The sequence below is a fragment of the Polyodon spathula genome, chromosome 4, assembly GCF_017654505.1.
Source record: "Polyodon spathula isolate WHYD16114869_AA chromosome 4, ASM1765450v1, whole genome shotgun sequence".
Lineage (NCBI taxonomy): Eukaryota > Metazoa > Chordata > Actinopteri > Acipenseriformes > Polyodontidae > Polyodon > Polyodon spathula.
In genome coordinates, this window is record NC_054537.1 from 87,202,625 (window position 1) to 87,213,144 (window position 10,520).

Below are 10,520 nucleotides of genomic sequence, written 5' to 3' on the forward strand. Positions count from 1 at the left end.
TTGAATGACAGGTTACTTCTATTGCGGTGATTTTTGCAAGCCAGGAGAGTATGATACCCACTGTTTTCAGATTACAAAACAGATGTAAGATGTTCTGTTTGCTGATTGTGAACAAATACAACAGTCCATCTGTGAATATAGCCCCATGGGTACACAATTATGAGTTATATTTATGAAAGTTAAGTTATAGTACAGCATCACAATCATTAGAATCACTGCAACTAACTATAAATCACGACCCTCATGAAGTATAGGTGCTTAAATAAAGTAATATATTTGACAGGGGCAGTCTGGGAAGGCAGAGGAGTCCGCAAATCCTGGTCGGACCACTGGACACCCATGCATGGAAACATGCTGGCGCTTCAGTAGACTTCCTATCGAGGGAGGGTCCCCTTCTGTCAGAGTGGCGACTCCACTCTCAGATAGTGGAGCACATTTGGGAATGATTCAGGAGGGTGCAGGTCAATCTCTTCACCTTAGTGGAGAAGGCATTCTGCCCCCTGTGGTACTCCTTCCACCGCTTAGGCAGTCCACTCGGGTCAACCCCCTAGCACACGAATGGGCCAAAGTGTTTTTGTACACTTTCCCACCTATACCACTGCTCCTGGCCTCAAAGTCCAGTTAGAGGAGGCGTCAATTCTCCTAGTGGCCCCCAGCCAGCCCTGGGAGATTCCACTTTGCATGGATCTTTGGCACCCGGAACCGGGCAGGTTCCAACTATGGGTCTGGCCCCTGAAAGGGACTGCTGGTTAGCCCTAGGGCTATCAAATGTGGCTGTGGGTGCCATGCAGAATTCTGGGGCAGACTCCACTAGGTCTTTGTACACCTACAAGTGGAATTTTTTTCAAGCTTGGTGTCTGGCTAGAAGCCATGACACAATCTCTTGCTCTGTGCTAGTTATCTTACTGTTCTCCCTGAATGGAGCCTTGATATTGTACTGGAGGCTCTCACGAAGACCCAGTTTGAGCCCATATATTCCACAGAGTTGAAGTATCTGCCTATGAAGACAAAATTCCTTGTGGTTATCACCTCCACCAAGTGGGTCAGTGAACTACAGATGCTGTTTGTGCACTGCGCACTAACCCTATTTTCCTCCCCAAGGTGATCACAGCCTTCCACATCAGTCTGTGGAAATGGAGTCCTTCCATCCATCCCTGTTTTCGTCAAGGGAGGATGAGAGATTGAATTTCCTTTTTCCATTGTGGGCATTGAGATGCTACGTGGATAGGACAACAGCTCTGCGTCAGTCTGACCAGATCTTTGTCTGTCACGGGACATGGACCCTAGGACAGCCCCTCTCAAAGCAGCGTCTGTCACATTGGATTGTGGACACAGTCTCAACTGCGTATGATGGTGCTGGCTTGCCCCCACCTGGGAGGGTAGCCGCACACTCCACTAGAGGGTTAGTTACATCTTGGGCCATCTTCAGAGGGACCTCACTGTCTGATGTTTGATAGACCCTGCCCTGCCTTCATTAGGCACGAAGGTCCTTGAGGGTGTAAGCTCACATCGCTAACGATTGGGTTATGCGGTTCTGATGCGTCCCTCATATGCTGCCGTTCCATCTCCTTCGTGACGGCTCTGGTATACATTATCCCATAAAATTGTTGGTGGTCGTCGTCTTCAAATTCAAAAGGAACGTTAGGTTACTTACCGTAACCCTGGTTCCCTGAAAAAGAAGACGACCACCAACCACGATGTCACATCGGTCACCCTCATGGGTTTGATGGAAAAAGAGAAATGGATTCCTCAGGATGACGGTTTTAATCCCTTGATGGGCAGGACTGAGTGCGCCACCCCAGGAAGGGGCCTATCAGCAGCTCTGATATAAAGGGCTCAGCAATGCCTACCCAATAGGCAGGCATATCCCATACATAATGTCGTTGGTGGCCGTCTTCTCTTTCAGGGAACCAGGGTTACGGTAAATAACATTTTTACAGGTCAGACATTGTTTTTATATGATGTTGATTGGAAAAGTACAAATTAACGTGCTTAAAATGTTTTGCATTCTGGAATGTAATACATACCTGCATAGAGTTGAGTTAGACCTGAGAACACTGGATCTATATGTTGAAAAAAGAATACCCTTGGAATTCATCAGTTATTATTACTTCCTTACAGTACCATAGATAGTTGTAAAAAAATTTAGCCTCAAGAAACTTAAAACATAACTTTAAAAAGAACTAAGCTAATTATTATGGAAGCCCTCCACGGGGTATATTCAATTAATCTACAGAAAATAAATAATAAGGGTCTAAGGTTATGAAGATCAAATACCCAATGCTAGTCTCTATACCCAATGCTAGTCTCTATACCCAATACTAGTCTCTATACCCAATGCTAGTCTCTTTAGTTTATTTATATAATATGAAAAACAAAACAAAAAAAACTGTTAGATGAATTGAAAAGGCCACCTAAGATTTCCAATAGTCTCCTATGAATTATGTGAGAATAATTTAAATCTTAAACTTTTGACTGCATGGTGTATTTTCCACTACAACATGTATGTCATTTCAAATTTATCTAATTTGGAATACTGTATTTGTAAAGACATTTAATAAATAGAAGTCCAGATTTTCATTTACTTTAGTCTTTAATTACCATCTTTTATAAAAAGGAGGATGTTCCCCATTAATTTTACAAGAATGATGCATTATATGCAGACACACTTACAATAGGACATTGATTTAGGATGGAGCACAAGGAGGTTAAGCGACTTGCCCAGGGTCAAACAGCAAGTCAGCCAGTGACAGAGGATTTGAACCACTAACCTTCTGACTATAAGCCTTGAACTTTGACCACTTGGCCACACTACCTCCTGAAAGAGAAACAACCACCTTCACAGTGCTTCAGATACATTGAATGTCATGAGTTAGATGATTTGTTTTAGTTTTTGTACTACCAACAGGAGTTTCTTTAAAAAAAAAAAAAAAAGTAAGTTAATTGAAGTTTCAAGCTAAAGCTGGCAGGACATGACCTCTGTGTCCGCACAGCTTGTACGGCCATGATTGCACACCACAACTGCCAAATATAGGTTTGGTTTGGGGTGTATGAATGCATATTTAGAAATATCTATCTAGAAATGTCATTTTACAGTTGCTATTTAAGAAAATGGAATGGAATCAGCATTGTGGTTTATTGTTCAATAACCTACATTTGTTTTTGTTATTGGTAATGAAAAAGGATACTTAAAAGGAAATAATATTTATTGGATGGCAATAAAATGCATACATAATACAGTAGAATACATTCATTTTCAAATCTTTACATATTCAGCTGAAAAGAGATTGAAACAAAAAACAGTTTAATGCCCATTGACACATATATGAAAAAGGGCAACCAATTTCAAAGTAGCAGCTAAAAACAGAATAATTTGATCCATTAGGACACATGTGGATCTAAAGCCATCCTTTGCAAAATTCAACATGATTGATCTTCCAGCGATGAAACACCTATTATTAGTACAAGTCTAATAGCACCAGGATTGCTCTGCGGGTTTTGACTGTGGCTTTTCTGACCATCTTTCATTGCGTCTGTAGGAGAAAAAATTATTAAGGCACTGAATCAATAGATTGAATTGAAGTGTATTACATGACCTTTGTGTCTATTACTGCTTCAACAGTGACACACTCTAAGACACTTTATATATGTTTAATACGTTGGGATTTTTGTAGTTTGGTTTCTAGTTTACACCTTCTAAACCCAGTTAAATATTTAATTTCAATATCTGAAATGAAATAGCCTTTACTCTACAAATACATACTGCAATTTGTGGAACACAGAAATTACTACATTAAAAAAAATGGATAAGTTACATGTCTCTTGGAAGAAGATTTTTTTATTAATTAACTAGTAGGTAATGTGGTAATAGTAGAAACTATTGAGTCAGTCGATAATGATATTTAATTTAAATCATTTTGCATTGGTGTGTGTTTCTTTGTGAAAGCCACTCTTCTTTATTACAATTTTCTGCAACCTCAGATATGTTTAAGGAATTCAGGAATCCCCAGTTTGTTTTAGTTTTGCTGTTTTGTGTATTCCTGAAACATCTTATTGCATTCATTTTAACAAGGATGATAAACAGTAGTATGTAGGGAGGATTTGGTCAAAATTGATATTTTTAATAGTAAAAGAATGACTCTACTCTGCATGCAATCTACCCCAAGGATTAGGCTCCAGTTAATCACCTGGTCATGGAACCGCTGCTACCAAAGGAAAGATCCATGCAAAGGATTATTTCCACAGCAATCTCTATCTTCATGGTGATCCGATTTCTACTGTGATCACTTTTGGAGATCAAAGACAGAGTAACAATATTCTGCATTTGTTAAGTTGAACACATCAAAGCTCATGGGGCTGTGGGTAATTACATCCCTTTCCTATACACAATAGAAATATGATTGGAACAGAAAGGTTATACATTAGACCTGTTGTTATGGCAATATTTATGATGTGTTAACCCTTTAATGTTGTTAAATTTCCGTTCATATTACTGCACCGCCATAGTTGCACAATTATGGGAACACTGACATAATGCATTTTATTTAAAGGCTACTTATATTATTTAATATAATTGTTTTCTCAATCATATTTTAAATGTCAACCACCTAATATCTCTACAGGCGCTACATGCTTATCATGCATCATACAAAGTAGTGCCTAAATGCATTCTTCATTGTTTTGCAAAAATGAACAGAATAGGCCTATAGGCACAACACAACTTGTACTGTATGGCATATTGCACATGTAGCCTATATTACTCTTAACCCAATTACATAGTATTATTTAACAAATCCTAAACATTACAGACACATTAAAGGATAGGTACAAGTATTATAATGCTATTTACAAGTTGCTCAAACAGAAAGCAACTACATAGTTTACAAATGGTTTACAAAAATATAAATATAGCCATTGTCTTAATGTATTCAGCAACTTTGAAGACACCAGAGACTGTGAAAGACAACAAGATCAGATTTTTGTTATGAAGAAAACAGCTACTATTTTACTGGTAAGAGAAAAAACTGTAATTCGTATTCATAATAATAACAATAATTTCAATTTTGTTAGCTTCTGAACTTTATAATAGTGTGTATAGTGTGTATGTCAGATATTTCTGTATTTACATAATTGTAAAAAGCTTTTAGCTACAGGAGTAAACTGGGGTGTAACACTACATTTCTTTCCAGTATCCCAATTTCTGGTGTACAATATATAAAACAATATGTAGCCTACACAAAACAAGAATACCATCCCAAACAACAAGAACAATATGGTATAAGCTTTTAAATGGTCATGGTAATATTAGACCTTTAACCACAATTAATCTGTAGTTCAAAGGGGGCAAATGTATTTGAAACAACCATAGGCAATTTCATTAAGTAAGGTCATCCATTGACAACTGATTTCCAAGCCTATATGGTTTGGCAGTTTTCTCAAATTGTAGGATTTTGAAATAGAGCGAACCCACAGGTGCAATATATAAATAAAGGAGGTCCTTGTGACTGTATTAGAACTAACCATTTTTCAGGAAAACAGCTGGTGGCATACTGTTAATGTTACCTACTGGTAAACTAAGTCTTACAGAAAGAATGTGGCCTATTGATTATTTGTGTTTTTCACTAAATGTTTGGGATCTGTACACAGAATATATGTATGTTTCATTAATCTTGCAAAATACAATAGACCATACTAAAATAGTCTTAGTGTCGTATGTCATTTTCTGGTTTATATTTTAGGGGTAGCCTATTGACGTAATTTCAGAAGAGCCAGAGGTCTTTGATGTCTCCCACAGAAAGCATTGATTACAAGCCATGGCATTAGGAAAGAAAACCAAAAAACGAAGAATAAAAATGAAAACGGTGCATTATAAGAAAATCTGTTTCTTCCCCTTTGTTTAGTGATGGATTTTTCATTTTCCTAATTCTTTCAAAGTGGAAAATGGAAATGTTGCTCTTGCCCTCTATTTCAGCAGCAGTGTCCTGGCAACAGAGCAATTTTCTATCATCAAGGATAAATGGCATCGAACAGAACATTCTGGTAAAAAAAAAAAAAAAAAAAAAAAAAGGTTTAGCCCAAGAAACCCATGATTGCTGCCCTTCCTGTCTGTCATCTCTTTACAAAATACTCTCCTAAAAACCTGAGCTACATGCTGTCAGAGCTAATTATGTCTTATAAAGTTAAGAAAAATAACTATAAAATCTGTTTTCATGTGTTCAACATGCTAGGTGCAGCAAGAACTTTCATTGTTAGTACAACAAATATCTTAGTTTGGCTCATTAGAAATTAAAACCACAACCTATTGTAAATGGCAATGCCAAGAGAAACACTGCATTATCAACCATAACCCTAACCCTACCCCTACCCCCCCCCCCCCCCCCCACACACCCACACACAACACACACCCACCCACACACACACACACCCCCTACCCATGCACCCACACACCCCCCCCCCCCCCCCCCCACCCCCACCCCCCCCCCCCCCCCCCCCCCCCCCCCCCCCGTCTGTCATCGTGATTGGAATTTATAGAGACAAAAGTTCTAATTTGTTCTATTCAGTACCCGGATCACAAACTAATTTGCAAGGTTTGCCCGATCATCATAGATAAGTCATGGGCATAGTGTTTGACCTTTGAAATGTCCAAACGGGCTAGTAGTTTTACCCTTTGTATCAGACTGGAAACTTTACCATGTGTAAAAAGGATCTGTGACCACGTGATCCTAGACACTATTGTGCCACCGTATTAACAACTGACATTATTAATAAAATATAATATAATAGATTATTAATATTAATATAATATAGCACTTGTATAGTGAACATATGCACTTTTGTTTAACTCGTGTATATAATTAGACGTTCAAGGATTAATGTCAGAATTTTTTTCATAATGCCACATTTGCCATATTTATGTCTGTTCTTTGGAATGACCAACATTGGAAAAGAAGAGAAATAGATTATGTGAGTGCTTGTTTTACAAAATGTAAAAACAAAAACATGATTCCCGAACACCACTTCCAAACGGCACGGGGGAAGATAAACTCAGAACAAGGACAAGGCAAAAATATTTCAATACTTGCTTATTTAGCAGACTTACAAATATTCGATTCTGCACAGCCGTTGAGTAAGTGTTACAGTTTTTTACATTTATTATTATTATTATTATTATTATTATTATTATTATTATTATTATTATTATAATAATAATAATAATAATAATAATAATAATAATAATAATAATAATAATAATAATAATAATAATAATAATAATAATGTGGTATATGTTTGATATTCCAAACCATAAAGCTGTAGTAATTAAAAGGTGTATTTCACATTAAAATGAATCCTCTCGCTATTCTTCCATTATGTTGGTTCTATGGTTATTGTTGACCTGTCCTTGTAAATCATAGTACACATCAATAAACAGAGAGGTGTGCAAACATAAACACATAATTACAGAACAAAGTCATAAATATTTTTAATCTTGTTATTCAAATGGAAGATAAGAAACTCGTTTTCAAACAAGGATTTGTGATCAATTGTGCAACTCCAAAAAAGCAAATCAACAATTTAAAAGATATTCAGTTTATGTAAACATGGTACACAAACCAATGGCAAAAATAAGCAATATGCATCTTCCAGGTCCAGATGCGTGACAAAAATGGCCAACCCAACCCTTTACATAAGTCATATACATTGAGACCACACGTTTACTGGAGTAAAACGAACACATGAGAACAAACTCATTCGTGGTTAGAGACCATCTTACCTAGCCTATTATACACTTTTAATTTGAATTTTAATGGCAAACCAAGCAAAAACATCAGACATGGCACATTCACATTGAATTAAATTACATTGTCAAGCAAACTAACAAACAAAATAAATAGAGCACATTCTTGTGCGCAATTTGGTAACCCATAGGATTGGTTGCAAGGTGTAAGGTCAAGTCAACAATATTACAATCTAACAGTCATTCCAAAAAAACAAACCATAATTGTAGATAATTATATTATTAAGTTGTATTACCATGGTTACGGTTTTTAGTGTAGGTCTGGAGCTCGTTTCTATATTGTGAGATCGAAAGTTTAAACAGGTCTTTAGGCCTTTCGACTAGTTATCACCTGCTATTTCGACCAGTTATCACCTGTTTATATATTCCAGTCGAATCGCAGTTGGTGTCGTGGTTCAATAAAACAGGTAGGCTAGAAAATTTCACTGCCAAGTCTGAAAACACATGACGCAACACAAGGGATGTAATTTGAATGATGTTGGAAATCACCCTTGTGTAATCATTCATTATATATGAGACATCCTATACGTTTAAGTGTCCTAACACCCCATCTTCTATCTCATTTATGCTGTTAGGCTATGCAATTGTATATATTTCCATGTAATGTACGCGTTTGGAACTGCAGCATAAACATAGCATTGTGTTAGGTACCACTAAATAGTTATTTAATGTCTAATTGAATATTTAACTTAATAATTATTAAATATGTTGGACCACATGTGACACATTAAACATAAATATAATGAGCCTTATTATTAGGGGAAATTGTGGGTTGTGTTGGGTGAAATCGGACAGAACAATCAACAGTTGCATCTGCTGAAACAGCAACAAAAAGAAAAGATTAGGCCTATACCAACAGAGCTAGCTAGGACTTTTTAAAATTAACAACCGTGCAAAGTTTCCCTAAAAGAATGAAAAGTACTGAAAATTGCAAGTAAAATACATACTACTAGCGGACATGGGATACAGCTACAAAATAAATAAATAAATAAATACGTAAAAAAGGCAGAGACGTAAATGCGAAAAAACCACTGACCCACCCTAACCTTGGTACACACTCCGCAGAAGAAGGGGTCTTTGGAATGGGACATATCTCCCTCTTCAAGGGGTTCACTATAATTTCTTGATCAGAAGCCATGTCAAAGGTACTGCTCACACATTTTGCGGTACCCTCTGTCGCTGTAATTGTCTTACAGGATAAATTAGAGTGGTCTTGTTTCTCAAAGTTCACTGAGGGAAATGACTGTGGTCCTCCTGTCGTATTTATACAAAAGGTAAACTGCTGTCGGTGGAATACGACAGGTAATACGGCCAAGTAGTGTGAGCAACGCTACTTGTATCATATATTCCCCCGACTTCGTACTATCTTAATACTACGTCGTTTTGGGATATATAAACAAGCCATGTTCATTTTGGCCCCAGTTTATCAGTTCCATGAAAACCATTGTGTTGCCCTATCAAAACCACTTCCATCGTATTGAAGATAAGACACGTGGCTATCCTGAAACCCATTATAGAAGAACATTGGAACATTAGAGCTAAATTCATATCGTTTCTTTGGGAACAATTATGAACAACCAAACAACTGTTTACTGTTTTCTGTAAGGGACAGAGTTATAAAAGATCTGTAGTACACACAAAAATTAAATTGGAAACTGGTAATAAACATCTTAGTCATACTGCTTAAATTAACAATATTAAACATTACACCAATAACATTAATAATTCATTTATTGTTTCACAAAAATCGCGCACATGTAAGACCTTAATAAATTGGAAGACAGCGAATCAACAACTGTCATAATATAAGTGCAATTTTAAAATATTTCGATATTTGTGCCAGTGTATTATATACTATGGAACTTTGATAACTAATGCTAAAAAAAAACAATGCCCCTGCATCGGTACTCCAGCTTACAGCTGTTTTATTTTTCGCAAAGCATATGTCTGCAATTTGCCCACTTCAAATTAAATGTAGGACACCGGGCCCCTGGACGTGCCATTTGAAACACAAGCAAGTGCCTGTTTGCCTTTTGTTTTCTACGGCTTCAAATATAAGCAATATTTAAAGTTCAAGCGCTGAACCTTGCTATCTATCTCACCAGAGAAAGAACTTGACAGCCTTGTACGCATCTTTGTTTTCAATCGGAGCTTTACAATTAACATTTGCTGGGTGGCGCATTTGGACTAATACCCATGCAAAGTTTTAATTACATCTGATAATCTTTAAATTAATCTAAGAGAGTGTCTAGCTCTCTGCGGACCCTCTTCTGATGTGTAATATGTTGGCCCATGTTACAATATTGAAAACTGCGTGTGTGATCCAGCTGCAGTCATTTTTCTTGCCACTTCCTTCACACTATCGGGTTGGGAAGCCATCGACGCCTGCAAGTCTGTCATAGAACTGGTGGGTTTGAACTCCAGTAAAAAGCACTTTTCACTTTTAGACAGGACTGCCAAGCTTTAAACCCAAACAACTCCCAGAAATAGAGTTCCAGATTCAAGGTGGCGGTGTGGCGTCCCATGCAATCCTACAAATGACTGCAAAGGGAATGACCACAAAATGTCAGGCTCTTGGAAGAAACATAGTAGTGAATGTTTTTTTTTTGTTTGTTTGTTTGTTTGTTTTTTTTTGCATAAAACTACATGTCAGCTTTCAAATGTTATTACCAGATTTCGGGAAAGCCCGTAATATAAATGGCAAATGTTCTGTAAACTATTTAAA

The 10,520-nt window shown here is 37.1% G+C and overlaps 1 long non-coding RNA gene across 1 annotated transcript in view; it reads right to left on the reverse strand.

The window, feature by feature from the left end:
• Nucleotides 1-3,191: 3,191 nt before the first annotated feature.
• LOC121315042 overlaps nucleotides 3,192-10,520 on the reverse strand; it is a 17,424-nt gene continuing 10,095 nt past the window's right edge. The window contains exon 5 of the long non-coding RNA XR_005950193.1: nucleotides 3,192-6,036. This is a non-coding gene — a long non-coding RNA (uncharacterized LOC121315042). The remainder of the gene's footprint in view (nucleotides 6,037-10,520) is intronic.